The sequence below is a fragment of the Achroia grisella genome, unplaced genomic scaffold (assembly GCF_030625045.1).
Source record: "Achroia grisella isolate CSIRO2021 unplaced genomic scaffold, CSIRO_AGI_Agris_v1 utg821, whole genome shotgun sequence".
Classification (NCBI taxonomy): Eukaryota; Metazoa; Arthropoda; class Insecta; order Lepidoptera; family Pyralidae; genus Achroia; species Achroia grisella.
The window spans coordinates 2,042,404-2,067,446 of record NW_026713035.1 but is presented as its reverse complement, the minus strand read 5'-3'; the positions used below and the strand labels follow the sequence as shown (position 1 = coordinate 2,067,446).

The 25,043-nt window shown below is 30.1% G+C and overlaps 1 protein-coding gene across 3 annotated transcripts in view; it reads left to right on the top strand.

Moving 5' to 3' along the window:
* The window catches only part of LOC131852058 (angiotensin-converting enzyme-like), a 176,613-nt gene that overhangs the window by 64,879 nt on the left and 86,691 nt on the right, over positions 1 to 25,043 (top strand). Inside the window, exon 1 of one of the 3 annotated variants that reach the window (XM_059202653.1) lies at positions 4,520 to 4,538. The exons of the other annotated variants lie outside the window; for them this stretch is intronic. The gene's annotated coding sequence lies outside the window, so the exon portion shown is untranslated. Of the gene's footprint in view, positions 1 to 4,519; positions 4,539 to 25,043 lie in introns of those variants that run through there. 3 annotated transcript variants of the gene reach the window in all.

Genomic DNA, 25,043 nt, shown 5'->3' with positions numbered 1-25,043 from the left:
CAACAAATGTAATGATACAACTTGTCTGTATTGTGCTTGAATATTATATAAAAGAATTTCTATAAAAATCTAGTTTCTTATAATATTTTAAAGCTTTATATATCAATCAATATAACTAAAAATAGCTGAGTATACATAATAATGTATTCTCAGCTATTTTTAGTTTTTTTTGTAACTGGAATGCTAAAGAACCTTAAGCTCACCTGATGATAACTAATAATCGCTCCATGAATGACCAGCATTCCCTGATGCTGGTCATCAGATCAGAATGTGACGTCCGTGGTAGGTTACATCTTATATGCTGACATTCGGGAGGACTAAGACATCATGAAACGTACCCTTTAAAGCGAGGTGATAATGCCCGGCGATGATATTACATATGAAACTCGTAATTGCGACAAATATCTATATTAATTTTATTTTCAAACAATCTGGAACTAATTGGGTATGACATTTTCTAAATTTAAATATATGATTTCTTTCCTTACATCAGAAGAAGTATTTGCTTCTCATCTAATTATGCTGTTTTTGGCATATATAAATCGCATCCTATTTGAAATGAACAATATTGTTAATAATTTTTTAGTGTTCTCTCACTTATATTCCAAACTAGTACTTTTTGTTTCTGTGATGTCACCCTCGTTGCATACAGATGAATTGACAATCAAACAGACGGTCTCTCTGATGACAAGCGGCCACCGCAGCTAATGAATGCAACTACAGAGCATACACTCGCGCGTTGCAGACCGTTGCAGCATGAAGGCAGTTATTTCACACTATTATTCACCCTATAATAAGGTTGGCGTTGTTAAGTACTATAGGAATGGTTCCATGGTTAGGAGCTGGCATTACAGATAATACAACAATCCAGGCAAACTTGGACCACAGGCGCAAGAACCTCTATTAACAGATATTTAATATGAGATTAATTTTGCTAATGAACAGTAGATTTTAATTTAACATGTTAGCTATATATAAATAAAAATGTGTTGACAATAAATACATTATATTTTATTGTATAAATATATTATACAATAAAATAAAATCGAAATACAATAGACTGTCAACTTTTTTAATGACGCAATTAATAACAAACAAACGACAATATATGTTATAAAGTGTCTATTATGAATAATTAAAACGATATAGATGGTTTCTATCTTGGACTATATGGCCTATGTAGTAAGAGTGACAATGCAAATCTTAATTATAGTGTGATTCCTTTTAAACTTATTACATTTTTAATATTATATGAATCTGCATTTATGAAATAAACAAATTGGAGCAATCCTCATGGGTTTCTTTGCCAAACTGCTTTACGTACGTTCGGTATATCACTTATTAAATATTTCCTACAACAATATATCTTATTCATTCTGTATAAGGTTCGGATTAGATTAGTACAAAATCTGGTGCACTAGAATGATGGCATATTAATTACTCATTTCGTGACTACCATTTCGCGTGAACGCTCCCTCTTAATGAATTAATTTGATGTAGTAACAAGGTAATTTAATGTTTGCTATTAAAAAGACGTCGTTCATTAATTCCTTGCTTTAATAAAATGCTATGCTCTTTTGCTATAACATATTATAGACATAATGTGTTTATAAATAAATTAAGAGTTTACTCCTGTTTGGGTATAGGGTATTATTGAAATACAGTACGGGAGTTCTATACAAATTCTATATAATATATCGTTAACTGAAACCTTCCATACAAGGAATAATTGACTTTTAAGATAATTGCTCTATAGAATAATTATTTCATTGGACTTGTGCTACATAATTCAAGAAGCATTCTTAACTTGTAAAAATAGTTCAGTAATGACAGTAGTTTTATGTATATATAGACTTTGTTCAAAGTGGGTGACCTGTCTGTGTGTCTCATTGTAATCGCCAAGTAGCATATTTTGTAAGCTGTGTTTCGGTTTAATATGAGATATAGTAATGACACCCTTGACCTCCGTAATGGCAACACATAAAGAGTACCACGGACATACATAATTATATAATGTGGACATCATGCAAGTACATAAACAGTACCACGGTAGGTACTTTTCAAATTCTTATATATGTACTTTTTTTTCTTATTAATATTTTCTTTTTTCTCGTTTAATCCTTACCACCTAGTAAACTATACTCTGAACTATTTACATTATTTTTATTATACACACACCGCACAGACAGTCACCAGTAATATTGCTCTTTTTTTTATATTTATTTTAATTATTATTTTCACGTACTCTCAAATGGGTGTAAGCTGAAAATCACACTGATTTTTGTTCCCTGAAGAATGTTCCACGCTGAGCTTCGACCTTTTTGTATTGCTACAGATCACACATAATAACAGAAATGTATAAATCTTATGTCGTATTAAGTATGGTCTATGCTTATGAACATGTTGTGTGTGACAAACAAATAAACGATATATCTATCTGTATATCATAAGTTTTGCCATTGTTGCCATTCGTTACAAAAATAAATGTAATAACATTAACACCTCGTCCATCACAAGACGAAAAATGTTTAACAGAGTATTATTACGGAAGGGTACCAAGTTGTTAGCTGGTGTACATAATAAACTCCGTATAAATTGGTAGTATACGGCATACAAAACCACAATCTCAGCTCGACAGCCGGGTATTATATACAGGAAGGAAACCGCCGTGCGACGCGGGTTAGGACGTCGCAAATAACTGGTACAGGAACAGCGTAGGGAAAATTGATTGTGTTTTCAATTTGATAATCTTCAACCTCATAACCTGCCACTGACATTATTCACCAACCTCCTTTCCTCTGTTTCATTATAAGTTATTACATTTCTAGAAAATAATTGTGAGATTGACATAGTACTTATAGTAATGGTTTCTATATAAGATTTAATTATTACCGCTAATTATTTAGCGGTACCTATGAATCCGGATAACGAGATCTCGCGACTATTTATGTGCATATATCAAGGTGAGACAAAACCCCATTTCTTTTAACATTTTAAAGGTTTTGTTTAAATTTTTAATTTCAACCTTCTTTCCTCTGTACCTGTGACTCCGGATAATGAGATCTCACAACTTTTTATGTGCAACATATAACAAAGTGAGGTTAGACCTAATTTCTTATAACATTTTAAAGCTTTTGTTTAGATTTTTAATTTTAATTTCTTCTGTTTCATTATAAGTTATTACGCTTCTAGAAAATAATTGTGATATTTAACTTAGTAGGCTTTCATATAAGATTTACCCACAGCTAATTATTTAGCGGTACCTGTGACACCGGGTAATGAGATCTCACAACTTTTTATGTCTAGGCTCACCATGTCATATACAAGGTGAGCCTAGACCTCATTTCTTTTAACATTTAAAGGGTTTGTTGAGGTATCTAATTTTGTTTTACGAATACCTACTGTTTTAATATAATTGTTTACGTAAGAGATGATGACATCATCATCTCTTACGTAAATTACATAATTATTAGGTATGAAACAATTGTATATTTCATAATATGATAAGTAGTGGTTAATTATGTGATATGAATTAGTGCATGTTTTTTGTGGTTGACCTACGAAGAATATGTTCTATTTTATTTTTATCAGTTACTTGAGGAACACAATAAAATACGTCCGTTCACTATATAACATTTAATCCTAGAGACCGCAACATACTCTACAACAATTGTATTTGTGATTGACTTAACTACCTACATATATTACACATTGGTTACAATGAGATCAGCATTTGGGTATAACTTACAAAACTGAGTGTTGGCTAGTTAGATTATATAACAAAGTAATATACAAGACACGTATATTATTTTTCTTTAAAATTTTATTAATATTGTATTTTTTAAAAATTCTTGCAAACAAACATTCTAAATTATTCATGGATATTCCATGAATAATGCTAAAGAAATAAATGTATTTGTTTATTTCTTGGTTTAAAAAACACAGTTTTCGATGTCCACGTAGGTATAAAAACATTTGAGTAGTTATAGTTAATTGACATACTTCATTCTGCCTAATACTTTGTTATTTTCTGAGTTTTCTTGGAAAAAATACCGTATCTAAGTAAAAGGTTCCGTTTCATTTTGCCTCAACTCCAAGCGCCTTTTGATCCTAGCTCATTCGATTGATTACAGGTGGTTCAAAGGGTGGCCGTTTCTTAATAATTTCACTTTCAATTATAGCACCGGTTTCTAATCTATGAGTTTCCTAAAGCAAATTTCAAAGGTTTATTATGATTGAAATCGTAGGGTGGTATTTAATAATACCGGGTTATTTTAATATTTTAAATGATTCTAACAGCGCTTAGGAGTATTAAATTCAATTTGTTTAACGGCGCTTTATATTTAATTTAACTAATGTATTCAGCTTCTATTAATAATGTTTAACATGGTACGTTTTATTAATCAAACATAAAGAAGCGTTATTAGTTTTTGTATTTATATTGCAGTTTTTTCTTCTTAAATAATATTTTTATTGATATGATATATATTTTTATTTTCAGGTAAGTGAGTTGGAAAGTAATCCCGAATTCATCTGACTTGAGTTGAATCTCAATGTTTTTATATATTTATTTATTACAATTTTAATTCACAATGACGTAACAAGGATATATGTCAGACTTTACGGCATATAAGGTACTTTGATTTTTTTTAATAACACTGCTCACCAGAGTTAGACTGTAAAAAGTTGTTGTACGCCAGTCTCCCTAAAGGCGCCAAACAGTTTGCTTTATAAGCTGTGTTTCGGTTGTAGGGTGCATATTAGGCAGAGAAGTTACAAGATTAGGGGCATAAATAAATTCTTAGTCCTCTAGGATGGCAACGAATAGGTGTTATCGCGGAAGTCATAACTAAAAGTGTAAGCATAAACTTCTTTACAATACCAATTATATGAAAAATAATATTTAAAAAATAAAAAAAATATGTTCAAGATTAGAATAAAATAACTTACGACTACTTCAATTGCTTTACCAAGTTAGATCGTCTTGGTCATCTTAGTATTTAGTATTATTGTGAGTTACCGTGCAAAATAAGATTAACTTAAAGCTTATATTAATATAAGCTTCAAGTACATATACTTAATAACGAAATCACATTTATGTCAGTACTAACATTTCTGACAAGAAACACGAGGGTGGTCTGATTAATTGGATGTAATAATCCATAAATTCTACAAACGTTGCACAATTTAGGGTGAAATATAAAACATTTTTAACATCCAAAGTGGTTTCTATATCGGTAGGTAGTCCAATAAAACAATCCGAGAATCTGTATCACATAATATCCGAACGTTATTTATTTGGGTTAATGTACCGATGCGTGCGGTAGTCCATAGCATTGATATATTTCTGAACATAGAAAAAATGCCGCACTAATAGTCGATCCAATCGATTGCGGTATTCACACCGCAATTCAGTAAACTCACTGGCACGTTTACTGCACATTTCGTTCCTATAAAATAATTGAATCCAGTCTTATAGTCATGATATAAATATAGGTGTATGCATTATTAATTAATATTACATAAACAAATGGTTTAAGATGTTTAATAGCATAAGAAAACATGAGAGTGCGAGCGTATAAAACGTTGTACACGTGTTGTGATCTCTAGATGTCAGTAAAATTACCTCAATGGTCCATAGCAGTAGATCAGTAGAACATTCCTTTTTGTTATTGCGTTATTCTATTTTTACTTTGTTTGATGATTGTCTTAAACTGTATCATTTCAGTGTATGTTTAACGTCTAAAAAAATAAGTATGTTTTCTTTTAACTCTTAAAAATATATAACCAAATATATCACTTAGGTCATAATTGTGACGTCAAATAAAACGCATTGTAATTCATATAACTGTAATCGAAATATACGTATAAATGTAATTACACTGTTAACTAAATCCCATTTTACTGTTTACGAAACGAAATACATTTTACCTGTATAAGTCTAAACATTACGTCAGTATTGATTAAAATTAATGAATGTTTATTATATTATTCAGTAAAGTGTGAAATTAAATATTTCAGATACAGGGAGAAGGGATATAAATGTAGATTAGTAGTTCCGTTTTCCGTTCCAATGTCAGTTCAACCTCCAAGCGTCAAGTCCCTCTGTAAACCGTGATGAATTCTTGCTCATCCCATCAACTTTCACTGGTGCCTAGCTAGTGAATATCTGTAGCGCAGACGGGTACCATATATTATATATTTATAATACCATTCCATTATAATTAATAAAATCATGTCAGATGAGTGCGATTTATCTGTAATATTAGGTTTATACCATAACGCTCATGTATAATGTCTTTGACAGATACTAGTAACCATACTATTTTTGTTGCCAAAAGTACATCTGTCGTTTTATTCGTTATACTGAAATAGATAATAATAAGAAAGAACTTAAAACAAGCTGCTCCCAAACTATGCAGATGTATTATATGAGTACTAAATAGCTGATAGAAATACTTAAATAAGTTCTTTTTGTAAAAAACATTATATATGTGTAAGGTATTCCATAGCTTAATCCCAGTATAACTTTATTCCTTGACCCATTAAGAAACCAAATCTTAACAAACACATTCCGAGATTTTTAGCATTGTATTAAAATATCAAATGTCACAAATTTAGTTAGACTACACAATTAGTAATTAGTAAGATTTACACTGTCCTATAAAACACTGGACTGACCCTTTACACGATATGCAAATAAGGCTCTCGAGTACACAGTCAATTAGTGTACTCAGGTGGGTTTTTATGTTAAGGACAATACCTAGTGTTTTAGCAAAATAAACAAAGCATTCTGTATAAACAGAGCGAAGATTGTGGCTCTTATTATTACAGGAAAGGTACTATGCAACCAGCCACAGGGCATGCAAATCAGGCACGGTCCTCTTAACCCAAAAGGCTATTTTTCTCCGTTTTAAATTACACAGTTTGTTTATCTTATTCAGTAAATCGGATGTTCTAAATTCCGTGGCTGTTTCTGTTAGAAATAAGATTGCGTTCAGACAGGTATCTATTTGTAATTGGAGTTTATTCATTAAGCTTCAATAACTTAGTCTACTCAAGAACGACAGATAGAATTTCAATTAGTTCTAATTTTAATTTAATGGAAGATGTTCATTAAGACTTCATTTATTAATGACTGACTTCTTCTTGCTCGTGGAAAATGGTTCTTCGCATATTCTGTTTGCTCTTACAGCTTCTAGAATAAGATATATTCTAGAAGAATGGTGACTTATTTTTACAAGAATGTTACAGTTTTTATTTATTTATCTACCTAGTGTGAATAAATAAAAAGTAAGGTTAAGGCTAATTACAGTACAATATTTTTGTCACATTATTTTAATCAAGCAAATAGTTTTAGACATTTGACATTTTTATGAATAAGAAAATGTTGTCTAATTTTATTATCTGATATACCATTTACTTGATTACACTCATAACTATGCTGATAAAAACCTACTAACGTCCAACTATACGGCTGGGGTTTCTTCCCACAAAAGCTATTCTAACCTACTACTGCAGTATACACTTAGTATTGGGTTTTATCACGATTTTCCTGTTCTTGCATCGGAATAATGTGCTTATTACCTTAGTTGGGTCTTACACTATCCGGAAAGTTAGTCTCTGCATGAGTGGAACACTTTTTGGATTTTTTACCACATAAATGAGCTCCCCTCTCACATAATAGACTGATGGACGGATCAACTTTGCTATCTAAAGAGCTTGTTAAGGGATGAAGATAATCTTTAATTGGAAATGGCAGCTATTTCTCACGACAAAGCTCTCAAATTAATTCTGTTCTTACTTTCCTGTAAGTGTTCTCGTAAGTTTGGGGGCGGACAATGCCGTAACTGTTACATTTATCTAATAAAATATCTAACATTTATATTCACACTAATAGAGAGTGTTATATATACATACATTCATATATGTAAACAAGAATGACGTCTATGTCCAGCAGTGTGAATGTGGATTTATTAGATAAATAACTAGCTGATCCCGCAAACGTTGATTTGCCATATAATTAAAATCGCTGTTAAAAAATTGGGGTTCATGCTAGAAGGGTGAAAATTTTGGGTTGTATAAATTTTTCAATCCTAAATAATAATAAACTGAAAATAAAATTTTATGTCGAAAAAATATATATATTTATATGTCCCTTACCACTTAGCGGTATGAAAAATAGATAGTAGCGGATTCTCATAACTGAATATACGTATAAAATTTCATAAAAATCGATCATGCCGTTTGGGAGAAGTATGGTAACTAACATTGTGACACGAGAATTTTATATACAATATATACTTTCCCTTTATAAATTCTGTACATTCATACTACATATAAAAATCAAAACGCTGCTTACGAAAACTTGATAGGAACAAAAAAGAGTAGTTTGTAATTAATCAAAATATATTTGCAAATCTTCAAACTGACAATAATTATAATGATAACAAACTTTATCATCCACGGGATCTATATTATCGATTGATCAAAACAAAAAACGACTATATATATGTACGACTATATTTAAGCTATTTCGGCACCAAGAGAAGATTAACAATTAAAATAATAGAATACTCATTTATAATATTAGTAAACGTAAGTAAGTAGTAATTATATAATTATATCTGCCTATCTAATCTATCTATCTACTATGTGTTCGACTGTACCACTTCGACTTCTAATTGGTCTGACGCTGTTTCATGAAAACAACGAAGTCGTGTGCATCAAGAACAACAATGTTGAGTATTAATCCATTGACTATAGTTAGTCGATGTAATTGTACTTGTACTAACTATAGTTACTGCAGGAGTATTAAAATCAAGTTACCCTCCAACTCAGGAACTCGCCTTCTCTCAGTCCCGACTATCGACTTATCAATAAATTTATTTTTATCTATCGTATTAACTGATTTCTACGAATTTCCCCACAAATAAATGATTGTATTAATTAAAGGTAAATTCTGCACATTTTTTTTTTAATTATCATGGAAACGCTCGCGTTTACATGATAATTAAAAAAAATGTGTCATAGAAAAATTTATAATATATTCTATTTTATAAATATAAAATATTCTATTTTATAAATTTCGAAATTTTGATATATGTACCATTCATACAAAATAATCATTTTGACCGTCGTCCTATATAGATTTTCGTAAGTATAATGCTTAATTGTCAGATATAGGGGAAAATAGGTTGCGTTAATTCCGGGACTACGAGTTATCGCGTTTCTTCATTAACACACGGATATAAATAAATTAATGTATAAATATGGGATTATTGATAATATGTGATAACATTTTCTTGTTCATTGTAGATTAGATATAACTAGGCATCCGTGTATTGCAATTGTGTAATTCGTAATTAATTGATGAGTAATAGTATCAAACATTTGTTAAGTGTTTGCTGATATACATTTATTTATTAGCTAATAAAATAAATTATCATCCTATACTCATGGAACTTGTTCCAAAATATATTTATTTTTGCTTTTTCTTGTTTGAACTAAATATTTGTGAGATCTTATATTGTATTATACTAAAATTTTGGTCTTTGCCTAACACCTAATAACCTTACCATTATTACTGTTGTTTAATATGTTTATTGCAACGATCTAAAGTCACGGAAAAGTTATTTTATTAGTAATTAACTAAATTAACTATTTTTTTAGAGTACTAACTCTCTCTACATCTAACGTTTTCAATAGTCGCCAAGTTTGATATGTTTTTATTTTAGAATACTTCAATGCTATTAAATTTTTATCGTTTCCATGAATAGTACATTATCTTTCGGAAACTAATACGATGCGGTAATAACATTCAGTAGTAAACAATGGCAATAGTCATAAAATTATACTAAATTGGTTTCTAAACTATACTTGTTCCGTAGTCGATGCATTACTTACGAGTAATGCAAAAAGTTTACTCAACTTGGCAATAATATTGATATAGAATTATAATGTTTGGGGGTCCTTTTTACGTACTTTTTTTGAGTACGCGCGATCATTAAGTTCTCTTTACTATGGGAATTATCTACTACGGCCGACTAAAAATAATACTACGGCCGAGAAATGAGACACTAAAGGCGGATAATAGTGTCCAACTACTATTAACATTAACGTTGCTATGCTATTAATTGTTGCTATGGAAATTTCTGGGAAATATTTTCTTACAGACATTACATTGTGAGAGACCGTACTCTGTACTAGATTTTTTTATGTAATTGGAATGATAGATTTAATGACGGCCTACCTGATTATAGGTGGCATTTGTCGCTTCTGTGCACGAACAGTAACACAAACATCACGTCATCATGTGATGCTTGTGATATTCCTCATGGCTTGCCATTCTGGAGAAGTAAGAAATCATGCCCTCGTTCTGAACAATTTTACTGCTTTATCCTACTCTTCAAATGAACTACATATAACAAAGCAAGCTTCTTTGGCAGCTGAAATAATAATAATGAAAAATATTTTATTAGACTAATAATAAAGACTATTATGAATATTTTTTTCTTTTAACTACAATAATAGAATATCACACCAAATGAGATATGTACATTACATTGTAAAAGAATGAAATGTGTACTAGGATACCCTGTTATACAGTATTCAATCTCCACTTAGGTCATGGCTAATTACGAGTATAGATTGAGAACCAATCCCATGTCGTTATTTAGTTAAAAAATATTATAGACTAGCCGTACCCGCGGTTTCACCCGCGTAAAATTTATAGCCTATATGTTATTCTGATGTATAAACTATATTACTGTAAAGTTTCATCAAAATCCGTTTAGTAGATACCATACTCACAAACTTTCGCGTTTATAATATTATATATATTAATATTTAGAATAGAATAAGATTTAGAATTTTTTGAGATTATAATGCAAGAGTTTCGGTAATTAGTCACTTTGTTCATAGACTCAATGACCTCTATTTTCTATGCGACCTTTTATAATAGAGGGGTCAAACCGTTCCTCATAATTTGTTCCACCGCCATTCTGATAAAACATAATTATGCAGCAGATAGTTTTTAACAGACAGGTAGACATCAAATAATACAGTAAAACTGGTTCACTTTGATTCCGTTGCTTATACATATTTAGTCCTATAAAATTAGTTTTGTAGCGCGGTGGGTATTACCTCACCACTGTAACGTTATGAATAATGTAATGTGCTACTTTATTCGTTTTCTGTACTATTTAGGTAGTGAGTATAATAAGGGTGTAAAAATTGTACTACATTTTTACACCCTTAGTTAGTTAAGTTAGTTTATTCAATAATATGATACATGGCTTATTATTAATGTCGACACTTAAGTGGACTGGACTGATATATATACACTGAACTTAAGTCTAAGTTATATAGAGACAAAGAAATGCAAGGGTGCCGAGTGTTGTCAGAAATATTATAAATGGTTGTAGTCACATTTTTGAAAAAACAAAAACGGAACATGTAAATTAATTGAATTATCAATTAAGTTGTTGTTAGCAATTATTATATTATAGTACAGCCCATACTTACTATAGAGATAATGTTAAAGTTGACCCTAATGTTATGTATCAGTGATGTTTGATAACATGGTGTAAATATATCCCTTATTCATAAAATACGTCTTTTAACAGTATTATAGCTATTATTTTGACCACCTCGGAAGTATAGCGGTCTAGCACATCGCTTTACATCCAATGGTCGCGGGTTCGATTCCTCGCACGGCACAATCATGTTGTATTCATGAGTATGATTGTTTGTATCGGTCTGAGGGTTTTTTATGTATAATATGGATGTATCTACGAAAAAAAAATATCCATGTATTTGTATCAGTTATCTAATACCCATAGTACAAGCTTCAGCTAGTTAATTTGGGTCTAGATGGCGCTGTGTGAATTGTCATGAGATTATTATTATTATTTTGAACTATCATGAAATTTTTATATGACATATTAAGACTTTATAAGAGATTCTAGTTTTTATTAATACGGTAGAGTCGATATCTTCCTTGGCGAAGATTCCCGAAGCACTACAGAATTGGGGCAACCTCAACAATACCTTAAACGCATTGCATTATTTATTCTCTCTCTCGAATGAATATCTCACAGATATTGAATATTGGACGATAAAATATAAAAGGTATAATATTAAAACTGCGAGACCATTGACAACAAAAGAGGGAGAGACACGAGCTGATGTAATGTCATCTAGGAAATTGGGTCAAAGTGTTTATTTACCCCTGCTCGTCGCAGATATAGCAACATCTAAATATTTATTGAGTACTGAAGCATGGAAACTACTTTGTACTATAAAAACCTGAAGTGTTACATTGTATTATAAATTTTAGGTCGCATCATTTTGCATGTTGTGTGTGTTATAATATAGATTTGTTGTTTATTAATATATTTCTTTTTAATAGTATTCTTAATAATATGGATCTACGATGCGATATCTACTTCTGATCTTAACAGATTTTTATTGTTTAAGATAGTTTAATACTAATTAAGTTAATTTTTACTCTAATTATGTAAAGTTGTTTATATTTATAAATGTAGGATTATGTGTGATCAATAATTAAAGAAATATATAAACGATTTAACTATTCTATCTAATTGATTCGATATATTGTGTCAAAAAAATCTATTGTAGTACGTAGTGGTATATTCACCTCGAGTTGTATTTAATATAGGTACGAGTAATATGTATCTTACATATATATGTATATGAACCTTATATGAAGGATTTAACCTCCTAATGTTAAATTCTAATTACTTACCCATCAGAAACGTTACCTTTGTTAAAATAAACCGTACTTTGATGTGATAACTAATTGCCGTATATAATACCCACGGGTACATACAATTACGAGATTGAGGTTATTACATTATATTCAAATATACATTAGTTATGTATATATAATGCCTATATTTTTTAAAACTTATACATAGATTTCTACGTATACGTAATATATACATATATTAATATACTCAAGACGGACTTGAGTATGTTGATATATGTATTTATTTATATTTCTAAGACTGGTATTTTAGTCTACCCGTATGTCGTAGTGAATGCAAAACTTAGAATGTCCGTATTTTACTGATAATGTCTTTAATTTGTCTATGGTTTTCAATCATCGGTGCGTTAGTGGGAATTGAATTATTATATATAATTAATTAAATAAACACTTAGAAAAAAAGTTTATAATTAAATAATTTATACTTGATTCAGATTATAATTTGAGATTTAATATACTTTAAGGAAATTAATAGCAACTCTATATTTAGGAATACAAGTCTTAAAAATTGAGAAAAGTAGAATATACAATTCTGATTTGATCACAATTATTCTCGCATGAATGGTTGCATATTTGCATGTAATACAGACGTAAATGCTGGGTACCTACCGACTTTATTTAAGCTCTAATAATTAAGATTACGACATTCCAATTCCTAGTAATTTCTCAACCTCCTTTAATATAATACGCATTGGAATCTTACGGACGTTGAAATTTTCACTCAAAGGTCTGCTATAATTTGTACTATAGATATGTATATAGTACAAAATACCTATACCTAGGAGAAGTGATCTGATTCTTGTCGAGAATTTCAGATCAGGGTTATTCTGTGGTAGTTATTTGCTTAGTTGATATACTATGATAGTATGTAGATGTATATAGATTTATTATTTATTACGAATACAAATTATAACACAGGACAATTCACATAACTCCATCTAGTCCCAAGCTAAGCAAAGCTTGTTATGGGTACAAAATAACCAATGACTATTATAAATACTCAAATACTTATATATTTTTTGTAATTCAATACATATATACAAATACAAATAATTAAACCTATAATTACAAATATTTTTACCGTGGTAGGAATCTATCACTTGACCATCGGAAGAAAGACGGTGTGCTTAAACCGTTAGATTACCGAGACAGTCTTGTAATGTTTAAAATATAAGTTTCAGGAAAAAAGAGGCAAGTTAGCTTTCCGATCAAAGAATTTATAAATATAGCCGTGAATTAATACTAGAATTAACATAGTGTTTCATTAACGCAGAACTGCTGAGGCTACAATTACGGATTGAAAATATTGCAATGAGCTCTGGAAGTAAGTTAAATAATACAAAAAAGTAAGTTAAATAACACACAACTACAAAAACGGAATATAAACATCTAAAGACCTGCAATTTCTAGTACCAATTTTTTTTAACACACAAAATTGCTAGTCTTGTAAGTTTTTCAAACTAGAGTCTAATAATAATATGTATATAGATTAATTTGGTTAGGATAAATGGAATGATATTAAATTTATTTATTTCCTAGAAATATTATCTAAATACACAATTACTTATATTAATTTAAGATAATTGAATGTTAGGTCTCGTATCATTTTTGGTTTAAATTATATATTTTAATAGTCATTAAATCGCAGTTTCTTTGACGTAACGTAGTATTCGGTCTATCTATCATCAGAGAATCGGTCAGAAATTTATTAAGTTGTCGGCGTCATATCTCAGTCTCAAGTATTTAAACCACCAATCTGCTTGCTTTGTAAGTTATGTTTCGGTTGAAGGGTGTGAAAATACTGAGTATGAAGGCATACTTCGTACTCTGGAATGACCGCATGAGGGATATCACAGTGGTTCATAACATGATATCCGTGGTGCCAAATATATAGGCGACGGTTACCACTTACCATCAGGTGGTTCATTGGCTTGTTTGCCATTCCATTTACATAACAAAGTAACTTATTATTACTTATTATTTTTAGTGGCGACTAAACTCGAATATACGATCATTGGGGTTAATCACCAGACCACAATGCTCTCCTTTTTCCTTTCTTTTGTACATACAAGTTAGAGTTATCAAAGTACTTGTATTATTCTACTAGTTCAGCAATTTTCGCTACGTTGCGTATGTGGGCGCGCCACAAAGGGAGGTAACACGTTTGTGAGAAAAACATGACTGTAGCCACGCAAATTGTATGTAGTTAATCAACTACGTATAAAGGCCTTATTACACTATAATAGGTATCTATATATGTTGTAGTGAAATTCTATTTATGTCTTATAATGTATTGTTGTAATATCCTTATATGTAACAGGTAGTAATACAGTATCAATTAAAAATATCAGACAAAATATTACCTCATTCGTATATTGTTATACGATATAGATTATTGTAGATTTTACTATACATTTTTAATGATATAAAAGTGTATGTAAAGTGTACCTACCTTTTTAACTTAATTCTGTCGCGCTATATTGAAAGCACCCTTTAATTCTTTATTTTCCCATTTTCCATTACATTTATATTATTTAGCATTGAAATGTTTTTTTTTTAATATTTAGTGTCTTCATTAGACTTTGTAGATTCATGAAATATTTTTTTTTCAGATTTGCTATTATATTATATAATGGTGTAAATGTAAATACACAAATAAGACTCTTGGTATATTATTTATTTTGTCAACTTGGATTAATTTATTTATTTAACGATCAAATAATCCTTTAACATAAATGAAAATCACCATATATGGCAGTTTCTTATTTTATTTATGCCACTACTACTTTATTCACGTCATAAAATATTTAAGGCTTCAAAGATACCTCTATAACAAATTCAGATCACGAACGGCGAAATCTGAATAAATTTCAAGCGTTTTGTTCACGCAATTCTTTGATATATCCTTTCATCGTATTTTCAACAATATTCACTGTCCTTCAACTTATGTACCCCGTCAATACTCTATATATTATCCTATTTGTTATAGTGTAAGTTATAGTAATATACAGGGAATATTCTATGTTCGTGGGAAAATCAACAATTTTCCATCATGCGTGAACTTCTTTTTTTTTTTTCAATGAATGTATATTGTATTTTTATATGTCAATAGTTATGATAATATGTTTTATGAACAAAAAAATTTTGGGTAATCACCATTGTTTAGTTAGAACGATAGAAACTGAATAAAAAAACATTTCTTTGGTCGAGTATCTATAAACAGTTTAATGTTAAGATTTTGTTACTACGAATTTTTATATGACGGCCTCGGTCGTCTAGTAGTTAAGCACATTGCCTTACTTCCGATAGTCACGGGTTCGATACCTTATTTGAACTGTGTGAGAGACCAGTACAAACAGTATTGGTCTAAGTGTTTTCTATATATTTTATGTATTTACTAAGCAATGACTAGTACCTGTACCTATAACACAAGCTCTTCTTAGTTTCTAACTAGATGGTGCTGTGTGGGTTGTCCATAGTTATCTTTAATTAATAATGAGAGTATTTTGAACGAGATAAATTTTATTATATTTGAGACATCTCTACCTTACTATAGACAATCTCTACCTTATTAATATTAAACTCTATAGTATAAACTATATTTCATTCGTATAGAGTAAAATATATAGTCTGCCATAACCATAAACACATTTACGTTCCATTCCAGGGCATGGGTCTCACCCTGTAAGAGAGATATAAACGTACCTACTATCACCACCCCTAACCAGGCGGCTTGTATATGCTATATTTCGATTTATATATTTCCTTCTCTTACATTGATGTAATATTCTTGTAATCGTCTATATTGTATCCAGGGGACGAACTGTTCAAATCGTACGAAGTTGATTTTTGTTGAAATTGCTCTATAAAGTGGTCAGATATTTTTTATATAACCAAATCATATTAAAAGCGAAAAACATTGTTCCGTATTCCGAACCTCCTTAGTCTAAGCAAATTGTATCATCGGCTTGCTTACTGGAGCAAAGGGCGCTCAGTAATACTGGCCACATATAAAAACATGTGGTCACTTAAATTTCGAAAAAAGAATAATAAAACAATTGAAAATAAGAACTGGAATTAAAAGGACCCTCCGTAATTTTATCTATATAAAACAAGATAATTAATTATTTATTTAACACAATATAATTGATTTTGATGAAAATATACACTCTAGAGTGCGTGGCCACTAAACAGTACTACATATCGGGACGTTCCTGACCAAAGGTGGGTAAGTTTGGTGTTACATTGCTTACTTTGGGGTGTTCGGAGTGTGGAAGACGTTCTTCCAGGTTGAAATCGTATATCGTATCGTAGGATTCGTAATCCAACAAACATACTCAAATAAATTTTGAAAATATGATACTCAATTGAGGTATTTTTTGTGTATATGTGATATCTTCGGCGATCTGTAACGATTTTTATTTTGTATTTTTTTTTTGACAATGACATTTTTTTCTGTTATGCAGAAATACTTTTAACATATTTTAAATATAGTTTTGTAAAAATGACTTTGGATTACTATAAAGAAAAAATATTAAAAAAGTTGTATTATCGGAGCTTAAAAGAATTCGATTATGATATCATTAATTCTTGAGCAACAATGAGCATATAATTTTTACTATCGTGTTGTTCTGTATCGACCTACAGAACAACACGATAGTAAAAATTATATGCTCATTGCTAGAATAAAACATTAAAACCGATGAAGAATTCACAAAACAGCCATGTGTTAAACTCGACTTTATTAGCACTCAGTCAGATGAGATTCATAAATGTAATCGTAGATATTTTAACGAATGTGATCTAGAAAAAAAATAATCAGATTGCAAGCTTGTTTAATTCTTTTGAAGGTTGACATCAATATGCACAGTCCTACAATTTATGAGTACATATCCTGTCAATGACACTGAGATAGTAACATTGAACTTTATATCAGCTTATGTTTGATCAATTGGTTCCATAAAGCGGGTATATGATATTTTTTCTAGACAGCCCATTTGTTAATGTAGAAAGCTAGACAAGTTACTGTCATTCAATATTCCGAGTAATTTGTAACTTCAGATAATAATACAAGGCATTATTATCTGAAGTTACACTATTTCTACATTTTGTTATTATTATTTAGTTCATAAAAAGTGATAGTGTTTGTTTTACTAGTGTTTTAGTTTGTTTGCTACGATTCTTCTATTTTTTTTTTTATAAATATGAGGTCATGGTTAATTTGAAGGATTTGAGTAATATTAATTTATTCTTTAATATAAAACTTATGGAAAAGGTGAATTGTAATGTCTTACTGTATCTTATTATAGAATTTGTTTGATAATTGATCAATCCAAAATCGAACCTGTACCCATTATATGTTATAATAAAATGGGATTATGATGTCGGCTGTAAAATGTAGATGTTTAAGTTGTGACAAGGTTCGAAATATATGTATATACAGTCAATTTATTGTCTCCTATTAATGACTAAGTTCATATGTCCGATTATTTATGCTTATTGAACCAATAACTCATAGATAGATCTTAATGGATGGTGACTATGACTATGAATTGTGAGATTTTAGTAGTACTGAGAGGGAGTGTACTGTCGCTTCTCATCTTAATTTGGTTGATTCACGGTGCTCTTATGAATTTCATATATAATTTAAAATTAATCATTTACTAAACTAAAATGTTGTAGAATAAAATAAAATCAGTCTGCAACTGCTACGAATATGTATATATATATATATATATATAGGTATTATTTACATGTATGTTTGATGTACTTAGAATTACCAAAATGTAAGAGGCACTCGTAAGTTAGTGTTAATAAAAAAAAAATATTTCATAGTTGAACATATCGTTATTTTCTAAGTAGGTTAAAAAAACGTGTACCTATTACACTAAGACAAGGAGCAAAAACATCAGAGTATATCATTCAACTTCCTATTGGTATAAATATTTGGAAAGCAGTTAGTTTTTATTTGTCGTCGTAAATTGACGTAAATACTTTTAAATTTATTACTTTAAGTAAATCATTTTCAGAAAAGTGTGGCTTGTCTCTTTTCCCCATAGAAACAACGAGTTTCCTTATAAATGTGACACGATGATAAATGATGACCATAACTTTGGAAAGGATCATTTGAATTTGTTAATTCATTGACTAAATAAATGATGGCAATGATAAATTGCATAACACTCATTTTAATGTTGAATTTAGTGATTGATAACTCAATTGTAATTGATATCAAATATTGAGTTAGTTAATTGTTGAAATTGATGTATTTACTGAATCTTTACTAAGTATAATTAACTAGTGGTGACCGTATCGTCAGGCAATACGCAATCAGGCATAAAAAATAAACAACTCAAAACAGAAACATGTGTCACCGACTTTATAGTTAAAACCTGAAAATCTATTATTACCTATACATGTTTTTGTTTAAAATACCACAAATATGTTCTGAGATATCAAGTATATTGTACTCTAATAAAAAGACGCTCTTCTCATTCCCAAATATATAGCTTACTACGACAAATGTACACGTATGTAAGTAATTTTTTTGGTCTGGGCTATTTGTGTGTATGTGAGAAAATCGATTTACATTTGACGAGTAGTTCTTGTTTTACTCTTAATATACTGCAACGATTTTAGTAACAGTAGATAAATAAATAGTCGTGAGCATATTTATTTTGATTATAAAATGAACTTTAGTATTTTCATAAAAACTAGACGCTCTAAGGGCGAGCCTATCAAATGACAGTTTCGGACCAATTAAAGGGAATCTTAAGTTTCCAAATTAATTGTTTAAACCGTAGACTCATTTGTTTCTGTAAGAAAATCTGCTGGTAAATTGACGTCTAAATATTTCTATCGTTTAATACTATGTACTATTACATCTATAGATATACTAGCTATCCCGGCAAACGTTGTTTTTCCATATAAATTAATAACGCTATAAAAATTAGGGGTTGGTGATAGAAGGGTGAAAATTTAGGGTTGTATGTATTTTTTAATGACACATAAGAGGAGTATGGTAACTAACATTGTGAAACGAGAATTTTATATATAAGAATATATGAATAAGGCGCCCAATATATTTGGTAAGTACACAAAATATACCATGTCGGTTTCCTGACTTTCAGTTTTCTTTTTTTTTAATATTGATAGAGTTTTTTCTGATATCGACGAATATTCTGGAAGGATTTCAATACATTTAAATTATTTGTGTGTCTAATATATATATTGCATAAATTGAAAATCAAAAATGTTATATTAACAACACAACTAACTTTAGAGTCTTATAAGTATTTCGTGATTAATAGACTTTATCATTAAATACATTATAATAGACTATTAATCACGAAATACTTATAAGACTCTAACGTTAGTTGTGTTGTTAATAGTTTTTATAACATTGTTAGTCAGTCGGATTTTCAATTTATGCAATATATATTTATATTAGACATAACACTCAATTAAGTAAATATTTTGTTAAGGGACTAATTTGCTAGCCGTACTCAATGAACTGTAGATAATCAAAAATACGCACAGAAAATATGAGAAAATATATTGTATCTCTTAATACTATAGAGAGAGAGATATTTAGTCTGTCTGTTTATTCGCTTGCTTCATCTGAATCACTTAACGGATTTTAATACGGTTTTCAATATAATTACTAGATTTTCTTCCACACGCATATTATTATAGCCATATTACCTCTATCATACATGCAGTACCTACTCATGCGAAGCTGATGTAGTTTGTAAGCATTATTATACATATGTAAATAAAAAATAATGCTCACGCAAACTGAGCGTATTTATTTCTTTTCAATAATTCATCTCTATTTATTATAGTTTCATAAAATGAATCGTTGAAATATATATCGTCGAAATATATATTACGTATCATCATTCGATCATTGCTTCATTATTTTATTCCTACTCGAATACCATTCAACCATGATATTCGAATAAAAGAAATGAACAGTTTTCTACATGTGGGCGTGAATAAAGACATTGCCCTTCAATTTATATAATATGATATGACGTCACATGATATTATTACTTATATGATCAAGATCTACTTGATTACTGCTACACATATTAGAAATAACATTAATGAAAAATTGATATTATATACTATAAAATTCTTTAAGTTCTATAATTTTAGAACAGAATATAAAAAATTAAAGTATATTTATTTTACCACATAATAAATATAATAATGACGTGAGGTGATATTACACTATCAAATATATTCAATGCGTGCGTGTATTAGTCGACTTCATATTAATTAAATATCGCTTCACATGTCGTTATATTTAAAAACCATATTTTAATTTTTGTTTGTATTTAATTAAAAAAAAACACGCAATAAAATCGTATCATAAATTAATAATAATGTCATGATGATACTTGTGGAATATTGTGAAGGTGTTATTTGAACTTATAACGAAATTGTTTGAACCCAATGTAAAACGAATCTAATAAAAATATCAGAAGAAAGTACACTGACTCTATGATTATATCTACTATAAATTATAAAAGTTTACATAGATAATACAGTGTTGCATAGAATATTTTTTATAATAAGATAGAGTACTTAATATTCGAACAAAACGAATAAAGAACAAAAATAATTAAAACTTTAAATATGTATCAATGATCATAAATATATATTTTTTAATCTGAAAATGAATCTCTACATTACTCCTGCCCTATACAAGATATTGTAAAACTGCATCAATAGCTTCATAAATTGATAAATTGATGTAGCATTGATACAATGTATTTGATAGAGTAATATCCCTCTGAAGACGAACCAATTGTTGTAAGGCTACTGCGAGCCACGAGATACGATGAGAGATATGTTTTGCATACATTGATACAAATCTAACATTTCTTAATATTACCTAAATTTCTAAAATTGAGGGACGACAATTAACAGTTTGGAAATGGAATCAAATTTAACACATCATATTTAGCTAAATTTCATTACCTTATCGAAAGTTTGTTTAAAGTTAATCAACCGCTTTTTAGTCTTCAGGAATGACACAGCATGAGAGGGTATCCTAAGCCCCGTCGGAATTATTATTTCATCATAATTCACAAAAAAGCGGTTGATTAACTTTAATACTCATATTAGTATTAACATCGCTATACGGCTATGACGCGCTCGTCATCCTACTGCGGCTGCGCACCGTGCAGCATCTGTGGTGCATTGCGTTTGCGCGGAAACATAAAAAGATTTCAAAATGGCTTCTTCTGAAAACACTGATTAATTTTTATGCTCTTCATTATTAATTATTGTATATTATTCTTTACACTATTTCTGTCTGCAATTTACTTTTATTATAATAAAATACTTGTATACACAATAAACCTTAATATAAATACAGTCCCTACTATCATACTTAACAAGTCTCCGTACGCTATAATTTCAATGACACATAAACAGCACATTCCAAACCGAAACATAGGTTACTAACTAATAGCGAACAGACCAAGCACATGACTTTGCAAGAAGTCTAGCGGGGTAAAACTCATTACTGTCCGTTAAAACGCTGCAGTGAAAATTGTAAGTGTGAAACGACCTTATAATGACAGGGACAGACAACACGACACACGCAACGACACCACAGACAGGTAGTGATGCCAGATAGAGAATGTCTCCCTAAATTTAGGCAAAATTGTTTGGCCGATTTGTGAGGTAAAAAAAATTAAGCTGTTGTTGGCATGTCAGAATAGGACTAAAAATAAAAGAAACTCAAGCCTGCGGGTTAATGGAAGGATGCAAGGAAATAGGGGCAGCAAAATTTTTTTGGCAAATGCGGTTAAAAAAAAGATTGTCAGGGTACCTATCGAAACAAGAATACTACATTAATGCTAGACTTATTAAGGAAAAACTGAGTTTTGGTGAAAATTTGGACTACATTTGGGGTAAAACCACACTGTCACCGGCGACACTGACCACAGAGAGCATAAAGAGACGAGGGAAAGGTGCTTCGACACTCCACATGCTATGGTCGGGAATATTTGGTATGTCTCGGCAAATTGGCCGAGCGCCCATTAGGATAATGCAAACATTTTTAGGACCTGAGAAATGTGAATTTATATACTGGTCGGTGATGTTGATGTTGTGTTAATTTTAGGATGTTAACTGTGTTATAAGTTAGTTAACTAATGCTGTGGCTGCGGTTGATAACATAAATATAATGTTATCATGTCAAATATATATATATATGTAATAATATAAACATGCTAGAACAAATTATTTTATTTGTATTATTAGAATAATTATAACTAGTAAGTGAGATTATTACAATGATTCTAAGTAAAGGAGTAGACCGTATATCTAATAGAATATTTTTAATAAGATATCCTTTTATTATGATATTGATATTTGAAAAGACTGAAAAAAATGTATTATAATACTATACATATCATATAGCGCATTATAGTATGCCTAATTTTGCTATTATGGACACTAAATGACAATTACAAATTATATTGTCTGGGGATTAAATTGATTGGAACTTGAAACAGTTTATTAAACCGCTACACCACCGAGGATGTCAAAAACTTTATCGCTTCAAAGAAATTAAAATAAGTCCAAAGCATAATTTGTAAATATAGAATATCATTAGGGAAATTAAATATAAATTATTTGGAATGAATTATAGTAAGTATAGAAAAGAACCAACAATAAATTATATGTTCTAAATTTAAATCTTAAATTACATTAAGAAAAATATTTTTAGCGATCCACCCACGAACTCTGAGTGGGCTCGCTGAACATAGTATTTTGGCGGCAACGGCCAGTTGACTCATTACACGCAACGTTATCTCGTTCTTACATAATGTATGGACACCATAAATATTTCATGGTAATGTTATCTGCTTGTCTTATTCTGATAGTCTGTTTGAATGAAAGGGCCAAAGATACGTACAAAAATAATATTAAAGCGTAATAAATATTTAGGTTTAGGCGTAGCGTGGGAGGTCGTAGTAATAGAAACAGTTCTCAGAAATCTCTCTATCTATTACAGAAATATAAGTATTTCTGTAATAACAGCTAAGATGTATTTAATTACACTAATTAACAATTATAATAGAGAGTACAAAGGCTTAGTTGTAAAGGTTATATTTCCAATCTGAAACCCTATCTCATTGATGCCATCTTACCTACAGTTTCTTGAATATTATATATCATACTAGTTTAATCCTATGGCTATCCTTAGGAAAATTCGGATCTTTGTTATATAAACAAATATGGAATGGTGCAACTTGCGCTAGCAATAATTAATGATAGGTTAGACGAAAATGGCGAATTCATTAGGAATTAAACACAACAGTTTACACGGGCTTCACATGGAGATCAAAGGAGTTGGACTATCATCACAATAATCCATAACGTCCGATTGCTATACACGGGTGTCTAGAAGTTGAACAGGGAACAGAACTCAGACTGACTATAAAACAAGATAATCTAGCTTTACCTTGTTTTATAATCAGTTTTGTATTGCGCTTTATTTCGAAACTTCCATCTTTTATACAATATTTATAAAAATACGAAATCCATTACATTCATGAATAATATATAATTTAAAAAAATAAGGATAAAGCGAAAATAAACAATCTAAACTGAACGATCATGTAATAAAAGGGAATAACAAGAAAATCCTCAATACGAATGAATAAAGTATGCAAATATTGACACAATAGATTTGAATTAAGAACAAAATTCTTTCTTCAGTTTTCCTTCCTTTGCATATTTGCTATTTGTAATGTTTCGTCGATGACCCTCGAATAGCATTACAATGAAGCACCTCTGAATACAACGTACGAGCAAATGTGTCTACACACAGTCCTAAAATCAGTTTTGATATCGGGACAGTAGTAAATACTACGGGTACGCAGAAGTACGAAATTTGGATAATAAACATGTTACATATTCTATCATGCGTTTGACACACACACACACATATAAACACATATAGTTGTGTTACACACAGTTATTCTTTAACAATAGAACTTTTATGTTATCAGGACATTTTGGCTATACACCAGCCGATCTAAGTACTGCTCGTAATCGCCAACGCTGTTAGGGTCATGTGTAGATGCTTTACACTCATCAACGTATTATAGCTTGTATTCGGTGCACCTACATTCCAATTACTGGTTCGATCACAATGAATGCGGGTATTTGGCGCAGACCATAGGAGTGCTTACATGTTTATTCAAAAATGAACTTTTTCACTGTG